This window comes from Callospermophilus lateralis, chromosome 7 (assembly GCF_048772815.1).
Source record: "Callospermophilus lateralis isolate mCalLat2 chromosome 7, mCalLat2.hap1, whole genome shotgun sequence".
Classification (NCBI taxonomy): Eukaryota; Metazoa; Chordata; class Mammalia; order Rodentia; family Sciuridae; genus Callospermophilus; species Callospermophilus lateralis.
In genome coordinates this window covers 84,330,671-84,344,732 of record NC_135311.1, presented here as the reverse complement: position 1 = coordinate 84,344,732, position 14,062 = coordinate 84,330,671, and the positions used below count along the sequence as shown (strand labels likewise).

The 14,062-nt window shown below is 31.5% G+C and overlaps 1 protein-coding gene and 1 non-coding gene across 2 annotated transcripts in view; both read right to left on the bottom strand.

Annotated features, from left to right (window-relative positions):
• Positions 1 to 14,062, bottom strand: part of Lrriq3 (leucine rich repeats and IQ motif containing 3) — a 162,601-nt gene that overhangs the window by 35,149 nt on the left and 113,390 nt on the right. The window lies entirely within an intron of this gene.
• Positions 11,711 to 11,783, bottom strand: Trnav-cac (transfer RNA valine (anticodon CAC)). Its single transcript has one exon. It is a non-coding gene; the product is annotated as a tRNA-Val (tRNA).

Genomic DNA, 14,062 nt, shown 5'->3' with positions numbered 1-14,062 from the left:
TGGGTTCAATGCAAGTCTCAGCAAAAGTGAAGCACCAAGCAACTCATTGAGACTCTGTCTCTAAATAAAATACAAAATAGAGCTTGGGATGTGGCTCAGTGGTTGAATGCCCCTGAGTTCAATCCCCAGTACCAAAAAATAAAAATTAAAAATAAAAATTTGAACCCAACCAAACTTGAGGATAGCTGGGAAATGTAGAGAAACAAGTGAGTTATCTACACACAAAGTCAGCACCAAAGGTCCTCAAAAAAAATCCTCTGAAATCCCACCAAGGCCAGAATCCCTAGATGTCTGCAATATTGCTCAATAGTCTGAATAAAATTTTAGTATACAGACATAAATTAAAAGACAAGTCATCTGCCTCCTGCCCTACCTACCATATGCATATTAAATATGTAAAGGAAGAGTAATGAAAACCTAACTACAAATGGAAAGAACAGTAGATGAATAGGCTATACCTACCTTTAAACAGAAATGACTTATGGTTGAATCCCTGACTATTCTGAGTAATTCTTCTTTCTTCTGAAGATTCTTGCTTTCTCAGGTGGGAGACTAGGAAATTGACTACTTTGGAAGCTTCAAAAGCTTTCTCTCTCTGTACTTCTTAATGCTGAAGAATACAAACTCAAGTGTATATGCAAGTTTTGAATTGTCAAAGGTATTTTACACTTAAGATGCTCTGCTAATGCTCTTCCCTTATAATTATAGATATTTGGTCTATTTTCTTGTCAATTCCATATTCCATTAGCCACAAAACAAATTCTTTTGAAATCATACTAGCACCTGGGACTTTTATTTTTCTTCCCATAACTTACTAACAACTTAATGAAAATTATCACAAAGCTATCTAGAACAATATGTGGTAAGTCCACATACCTAATCTAAATTCCAATTTGAGTCATTATTTTCAACTAAGAGGTTAGGCTTTTGTCTCAAGTTTTGTTAAATTTAATGACTTATTTATTATTTAGGATTGAGAAAGAGACCACTTTTTCAAATGTGCAAGACCTTGATTTTGGAACATTTCATTCTCTTTTAGTTTACCTTGCACACCAGTTACTTTCCTGATCTATTCTTTATTCCATAAGGTAACTTGCCAAATATAATCAAATCCAACTAACATACAGAATCACTACTCCATCTTCCAACTTCTTCCTTTAGAGCCATAAATTTTTACACACATAGGTTACCTTCCAAGTTATCATAGAAAAAAATGCTTTGCTACTAAAAAGGACTGAATTGCCATCTTTTCAGTCTGGTATATTTTTCTCACCTAGTATAACTGATTACATAGATGTGACCATATTCAAAGGTTTTATTGCTGCTATTGTTGTTGTTATGGTATTAATTTCTATATTTATTAGCATAATTTATTTTATCTTCCATCATAGATGAAACCTGAAATCTAACTAGTTTAGCATAGTGAACATTTATCTACTTTTCATCTAAAAACCAATTTTGGTTAGGAGGACCTTGCAGCTATGTTAATGGAACACATATCCTTCAAGTTCTAAAAAGCAGGGAAATAGAGTGAGTCTCTTAATTGCTTTTAATCTGAAGTGATAAGTTTCAGTTTTGCTCAGAGTCAATTGGAGAGACTGATCACATAATTCCTACTTAACTATACAAGAAGTTGGGTAACACAGGGAAACATATGCAATATGTGGCATTAGTGCTTAAAATTACCAAATAAATCCATATATATATATATATATATATATATAAATATATATATATATATAAAATTTGAATTTTGCCTTCCTCTTTTTCTTCTTGGTAGTAAAGATATTAAAATTAAAGTTAAAGCAATTTGAACAATTGTATAAACACAATATATATACACATATGTATTGTTTTTAATTTTAAATCTTATATCCAAGATGTCATTTTCAATGCATAAGTATACTCTAATTATTCATCTGAAGTAACTTAGTTGATGCTGTTTTTATGCTGAACTAAAATTCAAGTCATTTCAGCAAGCAATTTAGAAGAATAGAAAAAGAAAAAGCTCTGTTAAAATCGCATAGAGACAAGTGGGTTGAATTCAGCAAGATATGATAAATTGGATGAATTTGGAAGAAAAATGTTGGAGGCAGAAAATGTAATGTGTTTCACTGGAAACCATAAAATCTCCTTTAGAGTCTTCATTTCAGATTTGAAAGTGGATTGGGAGCAAGACAAAGTATGTAATGGAGGAAAATAACTGAAGATTGTGTAAATCTAATCACAGACACTTTGATATAATGACCCTCAAATAATTAACCCTTTGACCTTATATTCAGACTAGAAAATGTTCTCAGAAATGTATTTTTTTTGTAGCAGCAGCTGGCACTTTCTGTAAAAGATTTGAATTTACTTATTTATAACTATATTTGAAACATAAATGGTGTTCTGAAATAACTGTAGAATTTTGGCCTATTCTCTATCTATATTTACAATAAAGGATCAAAAAATTAACATAGCATACACTGTCAGGGTTCTAGTATCAGTCTGGTATGCCATGTTTTTTTCAGTATAAATCAAGAAATTTTACATTTAATTTCTAATACTAAAGATCTCTTGTTTATAAGGTAAAATAGGCCTTCATGAAATACAATATTACTTTAGAAACTCTGACCCACAGTGATATATCATTTTTACTAAAAAAGCTAATTTATTTTCTTGGGTAATATAAAATAAAAACTAGAAGTAATAATAGTTTTGGCTTAAGATAAAGAAGATAAAAGTGAACCTATTGATTACTAGGTAATTAATAAAACAGGAATGTTGGATACTATTTACAACAAAAGTGATTAGCATCTAAAATGTCATATTTAATACAACTATTTGTTTTTTAATATAAATATTATAATACCTACCCTTATTTGCAAACTACATATAGGTACATGCAGATTTTTTTACCTCATATTCTCATGCATTTTTACTAAAACGTATAATATCATCCTTATTCAAACATAATAGCACCATGAAGGTAGGGATATTTCGGTCAATTTTACTGTGAATTTTAAATGCCTAACACTGATAAAAAATATTTATATAATAATAACTTAAATGTAAAGGTAAAACTAAGTGTAATGAATATTCTCAAATGTAAAAAATATATTGGATGTGTGGAAAGAAAGAGTTAAACTGTCTGGACAGTAATGTACTGATTTTATTTATAAAATATACCTAGGAAAAAGCAAAAAAGGCAAGTGATCTTACCCAATATCCATATCAACTGGAACTCCAGAAAAAAATTAGACAAATTACATTTCCTATGAGGAAAATCAAATTTTTCTATTGAACGCTTGTAGCAGAATGTTCCTGGCTAAAGAATTGCTCATAATTAAATAAAACCAGGCAGCTGGAGCTGTGGCTCAGTGGTAGCACACTTGCCTGGCACATGTGAGGAACTGAGTTAAATTCTCAGCATTGTATATAAATAAATAAAAAATAAAGGTCTATCAACAACTAAACAAAATATTGCACTTTCAGGTAAATGAATGGCATTGGAGAAGATAATGCTAAGTGAAGTTAGCCAATCCCCCCCAAAAAAACCAAATGCCGAATGTTTTCACTGATATAAGGAGGTTGACTCAGTGGGGTAGGGAGGAAGAGCATGGGAGGATTAGATTAATTCTAGACAGGGAAGAGGGGTGGGAGGGTAAGTGAGGGGGCAAGGGATTAGCAAGGATGGTGGAATGTGATGGACATCATTATACAAAGTACAATATGAAGACTTGAATTGGATGTCAACATACTTTATATACACAGATATGAAAAATTGTGGTGTATACGTGTATTAAGAATTGTAATGCAAAAAAAACAAAGTACATGTATAAAGGCATAAATTGGCGTGAACATACTTTATATACAGAGATATGAAAAATTGTGCTCTATGTGTTTAATAAGAATTGTAGGGTTGGGGATGTGGCTCAAGTGCTAGTATGCTTGCCTGGAGCGCTCGATCCTCAGCTCCACATACAAATAAAGATGTTGTGTCCACTGAAAACTAAAAAATAAATATTAAAAATAATTCTCTCTCTCTCCCTTTAAAAAAAAAGAATTGTAATGCATTCCACTGCTTTCGTGTATTTAAAAAAATAATAAAATCAACAAAAGATAAACAGTTAAATATTAATAATAACAATAATAATAAAAATAAAACTAGAGTCTGTGAGGTACACTTCCTGGACAATGTTATATACATTGAACTTTCTGGAATATGTAATAGAAATAAATTTTATAACATAAACATTACCTCTTTGTGAATTAACATATAAAATTCACTAGAACTTTGTATTTTTGGGGGCCATATGTGTACATTCTTCAAGGAAAGAGAAAACCTACAGAACCAGACACTATGTCCCAGTTCTCTATCTGCTTCATTTAAGTCTCTTGATTGTATCCTTAAAATCAGTAGTAAAGTTTGACACTAGAGTAAGATTTCCAATTGTCTGAATCTAATTTTATAATTCAATCATGTTAAAATGACCTATGAATGAGAGATAATGAAGATGTCTCACACTTGTATTACCATACATTATTCAAAATGGGACGTATTCAAGATTGAAAGATACTTTTACACACCAGGACAACAGATAGTAACAGACTTCCCAGGGCAAAACTGGGGCACAGTAGTCATGCTACAAATAGCCATGAGTCTTTCACTCATTTGTTTATTTACTTATATGGTAAAGGTTTAAATATTTCTGCCAAATTTGAATGTTCAAGGGAGAAAATGAATGATAAAATATAACTTCATGCAGGAACTGCAGTATTCAGTGATATATGAATTATTATGAATGATCTTATATTAACAATATAAGGGTCAGAACAAATATACAATATAGTATTTTATTTCTAATTAAATATTACAAAATAACATATTACTGCTATTGATTACATATATCTGCAGAAATGTAAGTATTTAATAATACTATCTTAAAGTTGGAATGACAGTAACAGGTGATATGAATAGCATTTAGACTAATTCATAGCTTATTAGAAACACTGAACACCTCAAATGTCTTAAGTGAATTTTATATAATGTCTGATGTTTAGAAGTTGCTCAAAGCACGAAGACATAAAAACAATATGTTTAATTGATGATACACAAACATTAACTATACATCTTACAGGTTTGTAAAGGAGCACAGAATCTTCTATATGTAATTCCTGTTTTTGTCAACTGATTTAAGCACCTCAGATAGGACTTTGAAGAGTCAATGAACCCCTCACAACCATAAATGAAATTACTTTGTGGTCATATGTGCATTTTTAGCAGTGGGAAGAAGTTGAAATTTTTATCAAATTCTTCAATTTCTTCAGTTATGTATATGTGACCAAAGAAGCAAAAAAAAAAAAAAAGAATCAGTGCTCAAGAGAAATAGTATCTAGAAGATAGCTAGCTCCTATAAGACATGACCTATATTGTGAGGCAATAATTGCTCACACTCATGCTCTGATTAACATACAGATTTCTGCTCTACTTGAAACAAGCTCCCTATTAACAAATATACTATTTTGTAAAATATTAACCCATAACCATCCACTCAAATTACCATAACCTATGAAGAAGGGAATAGTAATTGCCTGACCAACCATCTTTACAAGACACTCCCTCCCTGGCTTATTTACCAATCTATATCTCATAAGATATTCAGAATTAACTTAGATAACTAAGTTTTTTATTGTTAAAATATTCTAATCATAATGTTCTTTCGTGCTTTATATACAATAAATTTTCAAAGTATAAATATAGTAAAATATTCATAATAACTTTGGATCATAATTAAGCATATCTTTTATTCAAAAGGATTTCTTTTTTTCTTTAAGTGCATTAGGTTACTAAGAAGATGAAGGCTATAGATTTTAAAACCCAAGAAAGTAAATATTGACAATGTTTTTACTACTTACTTCAATTCATACTTAACCTTCTCCAACATGGTTTCTGCTTATCACTATTGAATTTCCTCTTATAAAGGTCACCATTGGTTTCAATGTTTCAAATTCAAAAAACACTATTTTGTCATATTCTAAGACTTTTCAGTTTTTTTTCAATTGAAGTGAATAGTATGTTCTTTTTTAATTAATTTAACTTTATTAAATTATTACATGTATGTATTCTTATAAGTATCATAAATCACAAAATTAAAAATAAATCTTTTCAAAACAAGATCGAAATTAAAAAATCAAAATTCAGAAGCCTTTATCAGAAATGGTATATATTTTTTTAGCATCAAATTTGACATAGGGGCAGGGGATGAGTTCAGTGATAAAATACATGCATAATATATACAAGGACATAGGTTTGATCCCCTGTGTCATATAAAAACAAACACAATAAAAAAAAAATATAGAAGCTCTTGCATTCATAGAAAATAATCCAGTTTTTCATTAAAAATATTGGAAAAATTTATCTATAAGAAATAAAATACATATACACATATGTATGTATTCAGATGTATATTTATTCCACATACATATTTTCTAATATACTATACTTTACTTTCCTTGTCACAATTAATGTAACAAATAATTTTCTTACCACGCCTCATACAAATACTCTCCAAAATTGTTCAGTTTGCCTTAGTGTGCCATACAGATTTTATTATTTTTAGCATATGTTCTTATTTTAGAAATGTTCAGAACACACAGCTATATAGGCTTGCTGTATGGGTATATGCCTTGGACATGACTGTGTCTTGAGTACACATAGGTACTCAAAAATTACTTATTGAAAAAATTAACAAATCCACAAAAGTTTTGTTTCAGAACAAGGAATAAGAAATTACTACAAACCACATGCTTACTTATTGCCAGGCAATGTACCTTTTCAAGATATAATTTAGGATTGATTTATTGAAGATCATTTACAAAAACTCAGGACACAATGCACTCTCAAATATTACATGACAAAAGAGAAAAAAAAAACAATGACTGTTTTCCAGAAATTCACATTTTGGCACAGGAAAATTTGTCAAAAAATAATCATAACAAAAGGAACAAATAAGGTCTTATGGGATGAATAAAAAACAGGCATTTATTTGGATTATGGAGGAAACTAAGTAAAATGGAGAATATGAATATAATTCTAGTATGAAATAATTTTCAACAGACAACAATGAATGCACTTCCACATATTCCACATAGAGAGGAACATCAAGCATATAGAAATAGTTGTATATTCTTGTAATTACAAGTGTCAGGAACAGTGAATGAATGAACCATTGTTTTGAACTGTTCTGGATAGTAGTGACACCTTCATTGGGAATTTCTGGTACGAAAGTGACAAGAAAACTGCCCATTTGAGGTAGTCCCTGTTAGGAGGAAATATTCTGTGCCACAGGAAAAAAAATTGTTTTGTAAACATTGGTTATTTTTTTAAAGTTTCAAAGCAAGAAAATAATACAATCATATATATATTTAATTATATATATATAATTATATTTATATATATATATATATTTAATTTATTGGTAATTAGATGCTTAGTTGGTAGTAACTGTAGGCAAGAAAAAATTATTAGGATGAGGATATAATCTATTGATCGATGGTAGACCATAATCCAGGTAGATATCTTTCTAAGGTTTTGGAATATACCTGATCCAAAAAAATGTTTGGTATGATAATACCAAATGGGAATGAGTTATTTGTAGAGTATGTCCTTTGCCTTAAAGTATATTTCTTTTCCTCTTTATGAATTTATTGGACAGGCATAGATTAGAGTGGTTACTTGCAATTTCCCAATACACATTATCAAAAACAGAAACCAAGAACTCCAAGAATATGACCTCATAAGCTAAAATCAAACAACTTTCATAACAAAAAATCTATTGGAATCAATATTAGATAGAATAAGAATTTAAAATAATTATATTGAATGTACAGAGAAAGGAAAGGGAAGAGAAAACAATATGAACTAAGAACAAAAAGTGATAGTCAATTTTTTAAAAAAATCAATCTTAGGTAGGCAGAGAATGCAAACAGGAAACCGAATTCTGTAACAGAATTTTGCATGAGTCTGAAGTTCAAATTGAGGAACTATCCCAGAATAATCCTGGGAAAGATAGAGATTCAAAATATAAGAAAAATGTTGAAAGACACGGAAGATAGAAGTAAGAGTACATAGTACATATCCCAGAAGGATAAAAATAAATAAATATTAAGTATGTGAGAAAATAATTGAATATTTGACAAATAAAAGAGAGTAAGATCAAATATGCATACAGACACTGACATGCATGCATACTGAAATTTTGAAAGATAACTTTAAAAGATCCTAAAGAAAGATGAATCAAATAGTATTAGATTTTTCAATAGCAATACTTACTGCGAGTTTTAACAAAAAAAAGGTACAATAATATTTTTAAGTATTAAAGGAAAATGCTTTGCCCATAGGCTTCAAAAATTTAGCCAAATAATTGTCCAAATTTGAGAATGAACAAAAATAGTTTGGGGAGAACAAAAACTGTTCAATGAGAAGGTTTCCTACTACAACCTCACATTAAAAACAGTTGAAAAAAAATCTCTGAAATGTTGCAAATTATTTTAAAAACTTGAATTAAAAAGGTTTATATTTGCTTTGAAGTGTTTTTAAAGGTAAAATCAAATAAGCAGAAAACTTACAGTTAAATTGTAAGGATAGGGAATAAGGTGTCTGAAAAAATAGAAAAAATGAAAATCCTACACTAAATTTCTAAGAACTGGGTGATTCTTCTTATGTCATAGGCAGAATATCAGAGAATTCTTCTTCTGGAAAAAACACTGATATTTTTGCTCACAGAATCGAAAGTCTAGACACCACCTCATTCTCATACATTAAAAGTCAAAAGTTGAGGGGCTGGGGCTTTTGCTCAGTGGTAGTGTACTTGCCAGGCAAGTGTGAGGCACTGGGTTTCAATTCTTAGCAATGCATATAAATAAATAAAATAAAGGTCTATCAACAACTAAAACATATTTTTTTAAAAAAAGATCAAAAGATTTTAAGGAAACCATACATATATAAACAGAGTTTCCAAAAATTATTTCAGGAACTTATACTTAAATATGGGTGAACAAATAAGTATCATCAGCATTATTAAAAATACTCTAGTTAAAAAGTAACTTGGAATGAAAATACAATATGTAGAAGAGCCATCAATAAAAATTCAATAACTATTTATGACAAAATCACTCAAAAATGTAGAAATGGAAGGGAATTACTTCAACATAATAAATGCCAAATAAGAAAAACCCACAGCTAACATTATATTCAATAATAAAATATCTACTTGCCTTTTTTCTTTAAGAGTAGGACTAGGTCAAGGATGTCCATTTTTACCACTTTTTTGTAATGTAGTAATAGAAGTCCTAGTCAGAGCAATATAAAAAGAAATAAAACATACAAACTGGAAAGGTGAAGAAGTAAAAATCATCTGTCCACAAAGAACATGATCTTTATTGAAAACTCATAATGATTTTCACATTCACAGACACACACACACACACACACACACACACACACACACATTCATAAAAACACACTGAATAAATAAGCTTGAATTAATGAAGTTGCAGGATATAAGACCAAACCACAAATATCAACTAGTTCTATATAAACAATTCAAAAAATCAAAATTAAGAAACAAATTTGATTTAGTGTCAAAAATAGAAATAAAAGCTTGGCAATAATTTAACCAAAAAGGTGAAAGAGTTATACACTAAAACCTACAATACTTTATTAAAAGAATTAAAGAGACAGAAATAAATGAAAAGATATCTCATGTCCATGAATTGGAAAACCTGAAATTATTAAATACTACCCAATGGATCAACAAACCCAATGCAATCCTTAACAAACTCCCAATGGCATTTTTAGTAGAAATAAAAAAACATTATAAAATCAAACCAAATGTCAAGCAACAACAGAGTTTTATGTATATGTGTGTGTGTGTGTGTGTGTGTGTGTGTGTGTGTGTGTATACACATACTGTGAGACCAGTAACTTAAAGTTACTGGTCTCACAGAATCTGGTTTCAAAACTTTCTTCAAAACTATGGTAATTAAAACAATTATGATACAGGCAAAATAGGATGGAAGTAAAATTCTCTGATAGCTTCCACACAAGCTAACAAGATGAACAGTTAACTACACACTAAACTACCTTCACAAGAGCTAAGAAAATTAGGTGAGAGACCACAGTGCCTACTTGTAGTATAACAAAATGAAGAGAGGTCTTGAAGAAGGCAGACAGGAGAATTGCCAGAGTCATCCCTCCCCCAGTTCTAATAATCCCAGCATGGAGAGAGGCACATCTCTGCTTCAGGAAGGGAGAGAGCATTAAGTCCAGGCCTTAGATTTGACACCCAGTGCCAGGTTTGCTGTGGTGATCCCAATGCCAGACATGCCAGATAAATTTCATTAGCCTTGCTGCCAGGCCATTTCCCATGGTCTGAGCTGGAATTACTACAGACCAAGGACTGACTGCTTCCTCCTTCCATTCTCCAACCTCTAACCTCCGGAGGCAGAACAGGAAATAAGACTCCACCTGCTCTTGAGCAAGTGCACAAAAAGAAACACAGGGCTTTGTTTTAGAGCTCAGTGGGGTTAGGACCAGCACTCACTCTAAAGTGAAGACCAGCACTAGGTGAGAACCAGCACTCACTATAAAGTGAAGATCTGTATGTAGGCCAAAGCCTACAATCAGAGCTAGAACAGGTCACCCGGTGACTTGTGCACCACTAGGATAGAATCAAGTTTTTGCTTGAATCATTGCTAATCCTTAGGCATATGTTCCCTCCTTCCAAGACTGCATTTTTCTATAGCTGTGAGACTTGTAAGTAACCCAGTTTAACATGAGACTTGGTAGCTAAGGGAATGTCTCTACCACCCATCCCTCAACCTTGAGCAGAACAGTGTGGTGAAAGACCCCATTCACTGGGTACAGGATATGATAGAAAGCACAAGATTCAGTTAAGGAACTTAGTGGTAGTTTGGTAAAACTTAACACTGGGAGAATCCTAATGGACCATCTAAAGTTTCCCCTGACACATATCCAGTGCCAGGGTAAGACATATGCATGACCCCAATCTATGAGATTTGCATTTCAGTTAGCATCATCTGAGGCTGAATGCAGTAATTTTGAGTCATACATGAGTCTGAGAAATAGGCAGCCCATAGATAGCAATGTGAGCCTTGAACCTAGCTCAGTTTTGTTCTGGTCTTCATATGCTATGGGATAAGGGTATAGCACAGTTTGTTGGCAATGGTGACCACAGGTATTATATAGGAGCTGAAGCTGGTCATTTATGATGACTCTTCCCAGACAGAGTTGGTCAGAATCCCCAATGTCTGACCTCAGGCTGGTTATAGTGGAGGCCTAACCAAGTCCTAGGGAGAAAGCTTGTGAGAACAGACTACTCTTTTTATGTGCTTTCCTAGTGCATTATGGACAACACGCCAAAAAGTGTATTGGAGATAGAAGTAGGCTTAAGTTTGTCTCGAGTACTGAAATAATGACAATACACCAAGAGCATGCACATAGATATTTTCCAGTGCTGAAGCAGCAGAAAGGATAAGGAGTTCAGAGAGAATCAGCGGCATGGTTAGAATTTCTGGAGAACATACACACACACGCACACACACACACACAAACAAACACATACAATAAGAAGATTAAAATCCTTCAACATCCAAATGATATTGCATGCCAGCAAGCATCAGAAGCATTCAGATCTTCTTTTTCTTGAGATGCTGGGGACTGAACCCAGGCCTTGTGCTTGTGAGGCAAACACTCTACCAACTGAGCTATATCCCCAGCTCCCATCAGAAGCATTCAGGAAACCATGATCTCACCCAGTAAAACAGTGTGCAAGAAAATGACCAGAAAGTAATCAGTATGACAAAATGCTCAGAGGATTTAAAACAGTTGTTTAAAAAGAAATTCAATGAGCTCGAATGAAAGACAGAGAAACAGTTCAATACACTAGTAAGGAAATTTTATAAAGAGATGGAAGCAATTTTAAAAATCAAACAGAAATTCTTGAGCTGGAAAATACACTCAAGAAAATTAAAAATATAATAGAAGTTATCAATAACAGTAGATGAAAAAGAAGAATTAGTGTACTTGATGACAGGCTAATGAAAATACAGAGTTGGATGAGAAAATGGAAAAAGAATGATAAGAAATAAAGAAAGCATGCTAAAAGAACAAATATTTGGCTTCTTGAGGTACAAAAAGGACTTGCGAATGTCAAAAAGGTAGAAAGTTTATTCAAAGAAGTAATAAAAAACTTCCCAAATCTAGAGAAGGATAACATATAAACAGAATTGGAAGGTCAAAGGTCATCATTTTAACTCAGCCAAATCTATCCCATGACATCTTACAATATTGATCTCAAAGGTGAAAGATATAAAAGATTCTCAAGGCTACAAGAGAAAAGAAACAACACAGAATAGTATCCCAATTCACCCTGTAGCTGACTTCTCCACAGAAACCTGGCAGGCCAGGAAAAAGTATGGCAAGATTTTCTTAGTACTGAAGGAAAAAAGAACTCTGTCAGCTGAGAACAATGTACCCAGCAAAGCTATCCTTCAGAAATGAAAACCAGATAAAGATGTTCCCAGATGAAAAAAAAAAAAAAAAAAAAAAGCTAAGAATAAGAACCTCTGGCAAATCTGTTCTACAAGAAAATAAAAGGCAGTGCTTCAAACAGAAAGAGATACTAAGAAATAAGAAAAAAAAAAATAGAAGACATAAAATTCTCTAGCAAATTAATTACACAAATTCATAATGTTCTAATATTTTAAAACTGGTGCATTAATCATTCATTTCTCTAGTATGAAGTCTAAAAATAAAATAATTAAAAATAATAACTATATTAATAAATGCAATTAACATGTTAAAAGAAAGATGTAAAATTGGATGCCAAAATTTTAAATATGGAGAGAAATGAAATGAAGGTGTAGTTTTCTCATATATTTTCTCTTATTCTTGTTTGTTTCTGTTCTTATCTTTAAGATAATGTTAAGCTGGTATCATTTCAAAATAGTTTTCTGTAATCAAAAATGTTTTTTTGTAAGCCTCATGATAACTAAAAAGCAAAAATCTATAACAGGCAAACTAAAAATAAGTACATAATTAAAGAAAACCAGGAGAGCAGATCATTTTAATGCAAAGGAGATCTATAAAACAGAGAAAGAAAAATAAACTACAAAAACTAGAAAACAAGTTACAAAGCAGTGGTATTAATACTTAATCATCTTGAGAATAATGGATTATGTTCTAAAATTTTAAAAAATTGAGTAATTGAATAGATTAAAAAATAAGACACAACTTTATGTTGCTTACAAAAAAACAAAACAGAAAACAAACAAACAACAACAAAAAAAACACTGCACCTCTAATGACACATAGATGAAAAATGAATGGATGAAATAAGATATTCCATGCAAATTGAATCCTAAGGAAAACAAGAGTAACCATACTTGTATAGAATTAACTTTAAACAGCAATCAGTAAAAAGAGATGTACATTATTATGTAATGATACAGGAGTCCATTCAGCAAGAGAAAATAACAATTTTCAATATGTATATACCCACTATCACAGCATCTATATACACGTATACAAAAATCGCTCAACATTATTAATCATCAGAGAAAAGCAAATCAAAACTACAATGAGATATATTTCTACCCCAATAATAATAGCTATTTTTCAAAAAGTTTACACATAACAAAATCTGGCAAGTATGAGGAAAAAAGGGAATCATTACACAACTGTTGTTGGGAATGTAAGTTAGTATAGCCATTATGGGAAACAGTAAGAAGGTTTCTTCAAGTAATTAAAAATAGAACTATTAAGATTTAGCACTCTCAGGACTGGGGTTATGGCTCAGCAGTAGAGCACTCGCCTGGCATGTGCAATGCCCTGGGTTCGATCCTCAGCACTACATAAAAAAATTTAAAAAGTAAAATAAAGGTATGGTGTCCAACAACAACAACAACAAAAGATTTATCAATCCCACTCATGGATATATATCCAATGGAAATTAATTAGTATTCTAAAGAGATATCTATACTTCCATATTCATTG